Raw genomic sequence first — 12166 nt, 5'->3', positions numbered from 1 at the left:
TTCTGTTAACTGTGACATCATCCAGAGAAGACGGCTCACCCGCTACTTCCATCTAATGTAGAACAGATTACTAGATCAATGTGTGCTTCTGTGCTTTTTTGTTTCTCTTGTTGTGTCTCTGTTCTGTCTTCTGTAACCCCAGTCGGTCGAGGCAGATGACCGTTCATACTGAGCCCGGTTCTGCCGGAGGTTTTTCCTTCCCGTTAATGGGTGGTTTTTCTTCCCACTGTCGCTTCATGCTTGCTCAGTATGAGGGATTGCAGCAAAGCCATGTACAATGCAGATGACTCTTCCTGTGGCTCTACGCTTCCCTAGGAGTGAATGCTGCTTGTCGGAACTTTGATGCAATCAACTGGTTTCCTTATATAGGACATTTTTGACCAATCTGTATAATCTGACCCAATCTGTATAATATGATTGAACTTGACTTTGTAAAGTGCCTTGAGATGACATGTTTCATGATTTGGCGCTATATAAATAAAATTGAATTGAATTGAATTGAATAGTATTAGTAGTATTACAAGTAATACTACTGATACTACTACTACTACTGATACTACTACTACTACTATTACTACTACAAATTCCTTCAAATTCTTCAAATTCTTTAAAAGCTGATACTACTACTACTGATGGTACTACTACTACTACTGATACTACTACTAATGATACTACTGTTGCTACTGCTACTACTACTGATACTACTACTATTACTACTACTAATACAACTTATACTAGTAGTACTACTGATACTACTAGTACTACTACAATTTCCTTTAAATTCTTAAAATTTTTCATATTCCTTCAAATTCTTTCAAATTCTTCTTATTGTTCAAATTGTTAAAATTCTTAAAATTTTTCAAATACTTCAAATACTTAATTTTTTTTTAAATTCTCCGAATTCCTTCAAATTCTTCTGATACAACTACTACTACTACTACAACCGATACTACTACTACTGATACTACAACAACTACTACTGATACTACTACTATTACTACTACTAATACTACTAGTAGTATTAGTAGTTCTACTAATACTACTAGTAGTATTAGTAGTTCCACCCTATGTTCACCTCCGCATTTAGGACATATCTGCTTCCCTTTGCAGACTACTGCTATATGTCCATACCTCTGGCATTTGTAACAGCGTAGCGGTGGAGGAATGTAGGGCCTTACTGGAAAGCTCATGCATCCTATTTTCACTTTCTCTGGAAGTACGGACTCCTGAAACTCCAGAAGAACCGACAAGCTCTCAAACCTTTCTCCATTTACTGTTCTCAACAGTCTCTCAATTCTGCTCACCTCGCCTCCATTAATACTGTGCTTGAGTTTGCCCAAGTCTTCTTCTACAGGTAGCTCTGTTATCACCCCTTGTAACTCTACTCTCACCCACAGTCTTTCTCTCATCAATTATTTTCTTACACACACTTCCAACTTCCCAGGCTTTGTTTTTCTGTTCCTCCGTTTTGCATGTTATCAACAAGCTTCCATCTCTCAAAATCCTTGCCATTTCCACATCTCCCAGCTTCTTTTTTAACTCCCTAGACCAGGGGTGGGCAGTTATTTTTTCCAGGGGGCCACATGAGAGACAGAAAATGTTGCGGAGGGCCGGACCAAAAGACTGCACTCAATCCTGCATAATATTAATTGTATTTCTTTATAAAAAGCAGTAAATAACATTGTTTTCACAAGCTAGTAATGGTATATGTTAAAATTAAGCAATGAAAAGTGAAGTTGCCTTACAAAAAATACAGTTTATTTAGTCAAATTAGCCAAAACAATAATGAACAAAATGTGAAAATTTTATACCATTTGTGACTCATATTAGTGAACAATTTCAGTCACATTCACTCCAAAACACATTCAAGAAGTTTCAAATACTGTTGGAAAGTGGTGCTTAACAGACTAAAGACACCACAATATTGTATTTGTACTCCAAACAAGATACATCATATTGAACTGATTTTGAGAAAAGGCTTCCAAAGAAGCTTTTGCTTACATGTCTTTCTAGCCATTATCAGGTTTCATAAACAATAACATTTCTGGCAAACAAGCGATCCAACAGAAACGCTGTCATCATCTCATCCCCTGAGTTGGGTCTTCACCGTGATGAAAGCCATTATGGACTCGACACACGGGGAGCATAGCCTTGGCTGATAACATTTATCCCATGCATCATCATCACCATCATGAACCCCATAAAATGAACAGAAAATAAAGAAAATGAGCTGAATTGTATCCTTTGGTCTTCAACTAGAACGACCTTATTGAAAAAGGATTCAGTAAAAAATGTAAATATGGATACAAAAACAAGTACCAATAAAAATATGTATTTGACATCTAATGAAAATAGAAATAAGCAGTTGAATCAACCTGTAGTACCTGACCCTATTTGACCCAAGGCTAATCCTTGTAATCAAATTTTATTATTGCAGCCAACAGTTAATTGGATAAATCTGAAAGGCCTCAGCAGAACTGACATCCTTACATCCTACTCTAGAGATTTTACACACCCTAGCTGGGAATAAATGTCAATCAAACTTACTAGAGTGGATTTAAAATAAAAACTATTCAAAATAAAATATAAAACCAACACGGTTCCTCAAGACCATTGGAAATAACCAATAAACTTTTTACAAGATGGAAGGAGTCTTACCAAAAGGAAAGGCTGGGCAGGGCAGATACAGACTGCGTCACCAGAAAAGGGTAAAATGAGCGCTGGAGAGACGGTATGATAACTTGTAAAAAGGAAATATGACTAATGTTAACTTCTGGTCAGAGTAACCAAATTTTAAAGTGTGTCGAATGGATCTCTCCTGATATTATGTTGGTAAAAGTTCAGTGTAATATTTTACACATGGATGCATTGTGGTCATTCCTGCATTATGGTGCAAAACTAACATAACTTAAATCTAGGTACTACCTATTAGAATTTTTTTTTCTTTTTTTTTAGGGAATAAAAATTCACCGATCACTTATTTGTTAAACATCGTTTATTACAGTTATTTTCTTGCTCATGTTAATACTCTACTAAGGTTTCCTATCATTGTCACCAAACACAGTTTTAAATAGTAAATATTTACTTTTATTTTTGTTGTTTTTTGTCAATGCTAATTGTTTCTAAAGTCATGAAAAAATTTCTAATAATATGGATTTAGTTTCAGTCCCTTGAATCTAGCAGTTGTTATTAGCATGTTTTGATATAAATTGTGAAAAGTTAACCCTTTTTAAATCATGTGTAACTAGACAAAATTTAACACATTACTGGTCAACTCCTTGTTCCACTTTTCTTATGGCCAAATTAGAATTGGTCTTTTAAAACTCATTTGTCCCTGTGCTTTAAACATGTTTAAAGTGTAATTACCCATTATAAATTTTAAATTCCCTCTAACATAATATGAATCCAAATCACAAATTTTCCCATTTCCAACACATTGGGAAAGAATTTCATGCATTAATCTCCAAAATACTTTGTCTACCAGTTTGTTACTGACTCTTGTACATTCTGCGGTCATTCCTGGTTCTTTTACTGAATAATGTGGTGTTTCTACTGTAGACTTCTGTAGGAGTAAAAACACTCACAAAACCACAGTTATATCTTATCAGATTTAATCTAAAAGGCAGAGAAATGCTTCAGTTCAAGTACTGGTTTCTCACACAAGGCTGACGTCATTTCTGGACGTCACATTCACTCCTCCCACAGACCTGAAGTAGGATCAGTTGTGTTACACCCACTCAGCAACATAGCAGTTCCATTCATCTCATTGGTGGAGAGGATATTATAACTTAGCGGACTTGATATTATAACATATATGAAAGGAAGTTATTTGGTCCACAATAAACAATATCCTTAAAGGGCTCTATGGTGTGAGGGGCTGTCTCGGCGTGGGTGTGAACTTTCTTTTTGATTCCCACCTTCGTGGGTGTAAATCCATTTTGATTCCTTCCCCGTGTCACATGTTGTTCAAAATTCAATCTGAATTTTGTCATGGTGCCATGGCATAACACAAAATGTGCAATTTTCTACAGCCTTGAGTTATTTACATAGAAGAACTGCAGAGATATTTTCAGTGGAACTGTGGCAGCAGCTCAGATAGAGTAAAAGATCCACGGAGCCATGGAAGGACTTCAGAACCGGGTCCATGTTCTCTACGTTCTTAGTCTTAGTGAGGACGCGGGCAGCAGCGTCTGATCCACTTTTCAAAGGCCTCTTAACCACATGGATGACCAACAACTCCTGGAATATGTGAAAGGGTAATTGGTGCTACTTATAACCACACGCTCTGTTCTCTGCAGACATTTTTGGTAATTTCTGTGAGGTGGGCTGTGCTTATAGGTCATGTCATGCAAAGGATTGTGGGATTCCTTATAGCTCCTTAGCGCCGGTAAGGGACATTGTGACGTACCTATGCTAAAGGAACTATGAGAGGAAGCATACAGGCTGAAAGGCTACTCTTGGAGGAAGAAACACTGTCAGGTTTTAACACCTAAAACATTCATTAAACACAAAGAAGAGAGACAACAACCATTAGATCTTTTCTTCAAGGAGAGTGCCAGGTATGTGCTCAGTTGCATCTCCTACCCGTTCTGAAACACATCCCTGTCGCTCCTTACTTTTATTTTCTAAGGAGTGTAGGGGAGGCATACAGCAATGTGACCTTCGAGAAAATACAAAGTTTCCCACAGTTCAATTATGCGTATGCAGACCAGATGGCTGAGTGCAGTTCATATCATTATCACAACATATTTTTCTGCTTTCTGCAGGCCTTCTGTACACATAAGAGAGAAAATCAATAGATATATACAGGAAAATAAGATGGTAACCACTGGTCTATATGTTCCAGTAAATATATAATAAAAACATTAAACACAAAGAGAGAGAGAGAGAAATCAGTCACCTGAAAACTTTTTAACAGTAATGAGTAAATATGTGATAAATGCAATGAATATGGTAAATAAAAGAAAACATATAGAGAATAGTAAAAATAATTCTGACAAACACGTAAAAGCCACATTAAAGTTTTCAAACCCACTGTAATGAAGAGGTCTTCATTACTGGGACTGTTTTTAGGAAAAGTAACTGGTATTGCACTTTAAGAATACTTTTGCACTGTAAACTTGCACCTTAATTAGCACTTTGTTGAGCACAGCACTTTAAGCATGACTTTGCACAGAAATAACCATTTGCACACAAGAAGTTTTAACTATTTATTGAATATTTATTGGACATTTTAATAATTAGCATGTAGCCTTTTGTTCAGGCTCTGCACAGCTGCTCCTCATTGGGAAATGGTGTGGGCTCTGTGAAAAGAAGAATTGTTATTTGGAGCTAAGGTCTACTGTCTGGAAACTTAAGCAAATGGTATAGAATCTGTGAGAAGTGAGATGAGAGTGTTAGCATGTGGTGACTTACCTGTTTTCTATGTCCTCTCCAGGGTGTTTGGACAAATGCTTCCCCGGGGGTCCAGACACCATTTATAGGTTCCGGGAGAGACAATGGGAAAAGCAGGGGGGAACTTTTCCACGTTTGTTTAAGGGGTTTTTAGGTGTGGGGTTAAAAGATAAAATATTTATAAAAATAGGTGGGAATGTGTATGTGTATTTATATAATGTAAATATTGTATTTTATAGATAAAGTTAATAGTAAATTGTTTAGTGCAGAATGGTTTAACCCTTAATCATCAGGGGGTATTTAAGGCAGTGATTGTGTCTGTAAACCAAGTTGGTTGTAGGTTGGTTGTTGGTTGGTTGTCAGAGTGAATGCTGCTACCAACAAATAAATATATTACTACTGCCACATGCTGCGGCTTCGTCATTTTTCCTGCTGAAACTCCAGCCTCAAAAGGCCACGAACCGACAAGTGGTGTCAGGAGTGGGTTTTGTCACGCTCAGTGGGAAAATGATGACGAGAGGTGGAAAAAAGCCAGGCCAAGAGGAGGTGCCTGATGATGGAGTTGGAGCTTCAACTGATCTGGAAGCCATGACAGTAACCAACCCTGGGGACAAGTTGGAGGAGTTGGCAGTGCTGGTGAAATTTCTGGTGCATTCTCAAGCTGCCAGAGACCAGAAGTTGGAGAAGGACTTCGTTCGTCAGGAGCAAAGGTGGAAAAGCATGCAACACCAATTTCAACAAATTCAACTTCAAGTTAATTCTATACTTGACAAACCTGACCTATCAGAAGCACAATCTTCCCCTACCACATCTGAGGTCCATGAGGTTGATCAGGGTGACATGCAGGTGGCCCATGGTTCCAGGTCCACAATTGAGCCAAAGTTTATTCCCTTATCCATGGAGGACGACATTGAACATTTTCTGACAACGTTCGAGAGGATGGCCCAGGTGTGTCGTTGGTCCAGAGATGAGTGGGCGGTTCGCCTCGTTCCCCTATTGACAGGAAGAGCTCGCACAGCCTATGTTCTCATGGATATTGCAGACTTGGAGAACTATGACAAGGTGAAAGAAGCAATTCTAGCCAAGTATGAGATCACTGCTGACACTTATCGGCGCCGCTTCAGATCCCTGAAGGTTGAACCAGGTGAGACGCCACGTGAACTTTATGTAAGACTGAAAGACTTGTTTTCAAGATGGGTTAAACCTGAAAAATCTACTGTGCAAGAAATATCTGAGCAGATAATTTTGGAGCAGTTTTTGAGAATGGTTAATCCAGAATTGGAGATTTGGATACGTGAGCGTGACCCGAAGACGGCAAAAGAAGCAGCCAGCCTTGCAGAGGCCTTCACATCCGCCAGGAAGGGGAGCAAGAGCACCTACTTTGGCCGAGAGACCCACTATGCCCAACCAAGTAAGTCCACTGGGGGTGAACAGGGCTCTGGTCAAGTTCAGCCTAGAAATATTTCAAGTTTAAGGCATCTCCCTTCCCAAAGACAGATTGTTAAGAAGTCATTTTCCAAATCCTCAGTCCAAGATGTAAGATGTTATAACTGTAATAATTTTGGCCATACACAACACTTTTGCCCTATCCTTAAATCAAAGCCCTCACTTTTGTGTTCAGTTCCAAGACCAGCTGGAGAGATGGCAGAAAAGAAAGTTTGCACTGTTCCAGTTCTGATTAATGGACAGAAGGAAGAAGCTTTGCTTGATTCTGGGTGCTTCCAGTCTCTGGTGCATAAGAGTTTGATCTCAGAAGAGAAACTTAGTGGGTTGGGGGCTAAAATAAGTTGTGTACATGGATATGAACATGTTTATCCTACAGCTGAGGTGTATTTGACAGTGGGAGGTCAAACATACCTGGTAAAGGTAGCGGTAGTTCCCTCTTTACCATATTCAGTTATTCTTGGAAATGATATCCCCACACTCTTTGACCTTCTACACCAGTTAGAGTATGAAACCCAAGGGCTCAGTGACACAAACTCGCAGATTTCAGTGGATAAAACTCAAGGGCTAGCTGGGGGACACATAAAACACTGTCATGTAGTAACAAGAGCACAAAGTGCAAGGGGAGATCTTGAAGAGCTGCCTTTTTTTGGTGAATCTCTGGAAGCAGAGCTGGGAAAGACAAAGAAGTCTAGAGCTCAGAAAAGAAGGGATAAGTTTAAAGGTGCAGGTAGTGAGGGGACAGCACAGTTGGCTAAACCATCCAACCTCTTTGATTTTGACATTCCCTCAGATATAGGGGCACTCCAGAAGGAGGATCCTACTCTAAAGCCCTGGTTTGAAAAGGTGACAGGGGTGGAGGGAACTCCTCACGGCCAGGTAAACTTCCTGGAAGACACTGTTTTTGTAATTAAAGGGGGCATCTTGTATCAGAAGAGGGGAAAGTCAGAAGCTTTAGCCCTCCCACAGCAATTTAGACTTAAAGTTATGGAGCTGGGACATTCAATTCCCTGGGCAGGCCATATGGCTTTTCACAAGACACTGAGTAGAATCAGCAGGCGTTTTAGTTGGCCAGGAATGTATACTCAGATTTCTAATTTTTGTAGCTCCTGTGAAAAGTGTCAGTTGACTTCAAGCAAGGGCGTGGCGCGAGCCCAGCTACAGCCACTGCCAATCATTGAAACACCTTTTGAAAGGCTAGGCATGGATATTGTGGGCCCATTAGAAAGGAGTTCTGCAGGTCATCGTTACATATTGGTAGTATGCGACTATGCTACACGGTACCCTGAGGCCTTTCCACTCAAGTCCATTAAAGCACGTCATGTCGCTAACTGTCTCCTGCAGCTTTTTTCTAGAGTAGGAATACCAAGAGAAATTCTTACAGATTGTGGGACAAATTTTTTGTCCAAATTATTGCAGCAGGGTTACAAGTTGTTAGGGATTAAGGGACTTAAGACCACCCCTTATCACCCCCAAACGGACGGGCTAGTGGAGAGATATAATCAGACTCTCAAAAATATGCTACGCAAGTTTGTTTCTGACACCGGTACCGACTGGGACCAATGGCTTCCCTACCTGTTATTTGCTTATCGGGAGGTTCCACAGGTTTCCACAGGCTTTTCACCCTTTGAACTGTTGTATGGGCGTCAAGTGAGAGGCCCACTGGATCTGCTGAAGGACTGCTGGGAAGACCCCAAGTCAGACGGTGAAAATATTGCAGCATATGTCATCAATATGAGAGAGAGATTGCAGGAGATGGCATCATTTGCACAGGACAACATGAGATCAGCTCAACTGCACCAAAAGACCTGGTATGACCAGAAGGCCAGAGACAGGGTTTTCCTTCCGGGACAGAAGGTACTGTTACTACTTCCTACCAGTGACAACAAGCTGCTGACACAATGGCATGGACCATATGAGACCACAAGACAAGTGAGTAAAGTCGTGTATGAACTGTACATGCCAGAAAGAGCTAAAAAGTATCAGACATTTCATGTCAACCTGTTAAAGGAGTTTCATATCCGACAGGAGCCTGTGCACTAAGGGTTATTTGTGCGTGCAGTTAAGGATGAGGAGGTGACTGAGAAATTTTTCCCAACTAGCACGTCAGATTGTGCTTCAGTTGACCTGTCTCATTTGTCCCTAATGGAGCAGGGCACCATAAAACCTCTCTTGGATCCTCAGCTCTTTGGAGAAACTCCAGGATTCACATCACTGGTTCAACACAAGATTCAACTGAAGGAGGATGCACCAAGCCGTCAAAGGAGTTATCGTATCCCAGAGCGGTTGGTGCCAGTGTTGGAAAAAGAGCTAAAACTGATGATGGTTTTGGGAATAATTGAGGTGTCTACTAGTGAGTGGTGCAGCCCAATTGTGCTGGTCCCAAAGAAAGATGGCTCCCTGAGGTTCTGTATTGATTTCAGATATTTAAATGCCATGTTCAACTTTGATCCTTACCCAATGCCCAGGGTTGATGACCTATTGGAGAGAGTTGGTTCAGCAAACTTCATCACGACTCTGGATCTGTGCAAAGGATACTGGCAAGTGGCTTTGGCACCAGAGGCGAGAGAGCTGACCGGGTTTAAAACGCCTTTTGGTATGTACCAATTTAAAGTCATGCCATTTGGGCTTCAGGGTGCACCAGCAACATTTCAACGTTTGATGGATCATGTACTGAGAGATGTGTCAGCATTTTCTGCGGCATATTTGGATGACGTTGTGGTGTATAGCAAGTCTTGGGAGGAGCATGTGACTCATCTACAGGAGGTGCTACACTGCATCCGACTGGCTGGGCTGACTATTAACCCTAAAAAGTGTACCATAGCCCAGAGGGAAGTGGAGTACTTGGGCTTTGTCATTGGCTTTGGAAAGATAAAGCCTCAAGTTGGAAAGATGGAGGCAATCCAATCCTTCCCAGTTCCCACCACGAAGAAAAAGGTGAGAGGATTTCTGGGTTTGGTGGGCTGGTACAGGAAATTTGTAACTTCTTTTGCAGAGAGATCAGCATAACTGACTGACCTAACAAAGGGGTCAGCCCCCAACAAAGTGCGCTGGACAGAAGAATGTGATCAAGCATTTAAAGACCTCAAGAAAGCAGTATGTACACATCCAGTTCTACAAAGCCCAGACTTCAGCAAGCCATTCATCTTGCAAACAGATGCTTCAGGAGTGGGCCTTGGAGCTGTCCTTCAACAGGAGGTGGATGGTGAAAGACGACCGGTGGTGTTCTTGAGTCGGAAGCTGCTTGAGAGGGAGAGAAGATATTCAACGGTGGAAAAAGAATGCTTGGCCATGAAGTGGGCCATCAAAGCCCTAAGGTATTATCTTCTGGGACGTCACTTCATTCTGGAGACTGACCATCGAGCTCTTCAGTGGTTAAGACGTATGAGAGATGCCAATACCCGCATTGCAGGATGGTACCTGTCTCTGCAGCCTTTTGATTTCACGGTTCAGTATAAACCAGGGAAGGCTAATGTGGTTGCTGACTGTTTATCTAGGATAACAGAGGATTGAGATACTGTGCTTTGAAAAGAAGAGGGGGGAAATGTAATGAAGAGGTCTTCATTACTGGGACTGTTTTTAGGAAAAGTAACTGGTATTGCACTTTAAGAATACTTTTGCACTGTAAACTTGCACCTTAATTAGCACTTTGTTTAGCACAGCACTTTAAGCATGACTTTGCACAGAAATAACCATTTGCACACAAGAAGTTTTAACTATTTATTGAATATTTATTGGATATTTTAATAATTAGCATGTAGTCTTTTGTTCAGGCTCTGCACAGCTGCTCCTCATTGGGAAATGGTGTGGGCTCTGTGAAAAGAAGAATTGTTATTTGGAGCTAAGGTCTACTGTCTGGAAACTTAAGCAAATGGTATAGAATCTGTGAGAAGTGAGATGAGAGTGTTAGCATGTGGTGACTTACCTGTTTTCTATGTCCTCCATTTCTATGTACTCCAGGGTGTTTGGACAAATGCTTCCCCGGGGGCCCAGACACCATTTATAGGTTCCGGGAGAGACCATGGGAAAAGCAGGGGGGAACTTTTGCACGTTTGTTTAAGGGGTTTTTAGGTGTGGGGTTAAAAGATAAAATATTTATAAAAATAGGTGGGAATGTGTATGTGTATTTATATAATGTAAATATTGTAATTTATAGATAAAGTTAATAGTAAATTGTTTAGTGCAGAATGGTTTAACCCTTAATCAGCAGGGGGTATTTAAGGCAGTGTCTGTAAACCAAGTTGGTTGTAGGTTGGTTGTTGGTTGGTTGTCAGAGTGAATGCTGCTACCAACAAATAAATATATTACTACTGCCACATGCTGCGGCTTCGTCATCTTTCCTGCTGAAACTCCAGCCTCAAAAGGCCACGAACCGACACTCACACATGGACAAGGGATTAATTTTTGGAGACATGTCCTGTGGTCTAAGAACACTAAAGTTGAGCTGGTTGGCCTTAAGGACCATTGTTACATTTGGAGGCAGAAGGGGGAAGCTTTCAAGTCTGAGAACACCATCCTAACTGGGAAATATGAGTTGGTAGCATCATATTGTTATTTTTCTGTGTGCCAACATCTCCTTCAAATGAATAAAAAAAAAAAAAAACGTTTTTTTGCACACAGCTTCAGTTGCTTCAGCTAGTAAACACAGATCAGGCCCAAAATCTTGGTGCACTGACGCAGGGGTTCTCAAACTTTTCATTGCCAGGAACCCCTTAGCAGCAGGAACATTTTTAAAAGACCCCTTTAGATTCTTCATGCTGATAGTATTTCTAAACAGCTTTTTGTACAGTTAAACACATCAGGAATTATGTATGTTTTAAAAAAAAAACACCTAATAGAGATTTTCTGCTCTCTCCATTCGCTATATTTTGTTTGATCTGTTAATGTTTATTTTTTGTTAAAACTGAGTACTGCAATATTTGTTGTAATTGAGTCATTTTCATCATATAAAAAATAAGGCAATATCGTCTTAAATAGCAAGCCCAAAAAAATAGACAGCACATAGAGGATAGACTGATGTGAAAACAATCATCTGCCTTCAAAAACCTGCATCAGTCGATCACTAATATGCTAAAGGAATGAAAAATAAAGATTTTAACACTTTAAATACAGAAGACATTTATTCAAGTTATATTTTCAGGATGTTTTCTTAAAATATAACATTTTAAAGCTTCCAAAAAAATAAGCTGTGAGAAGACTGAAGTTAATTCCAGTGAACCCATTTGGTCCATTAATCAGATTAAAGACTCTTAATTGGTTAAATTTTAACACAACAAACATCTTATTTAAACTATTGGCAGAAAAACATTCTTATGAATCTCTGCTTCAG

At 40.1% G+C, this 12166-nt stretch overlaps 1 long non-coding RNA gene across 1 annotated transcript; it reads right to left on the bottom strand.

Moving 5' to 3' along the window:
* Positions 1–4626: 4626 nt before the first annotated feature.
* LOC118558953 lies at positions 4627–11461 on the bottom strand. Its single transcript, XR_004928561.1, has 2 exons — positions 10763–11461; positions 4627–5415 (listed from the first exon to the last, which is right to left on the bottom strand). It is a non-coding gene; the product is annotated as an uncharacterized LOC118558953 (long non-coding RNA).
* Positions 11462–12166: the final 705 nt, after the last annotated feature.

This window comes from Fundulus heteroclitus, unplaced genomic scaffold (assembly GCF_011125445.2).
Source record: "Fundulus heteroclitus isolate FHET01 unplaced genomic scaffold, MU-UCD_Fhet_4.1 scaffold_185, whole genome shotgun sequence".
NCBI classification, from domain to species: Eukaryota; Metazoa; Chordata; class Actinopteri; order Cyprinodontiformes; family Fundulidae; genus Fundulus; species Fundulus heteroclitus.
This window is presented reverse-complemented; position numbering and strand designations above follow the sequence as displayed.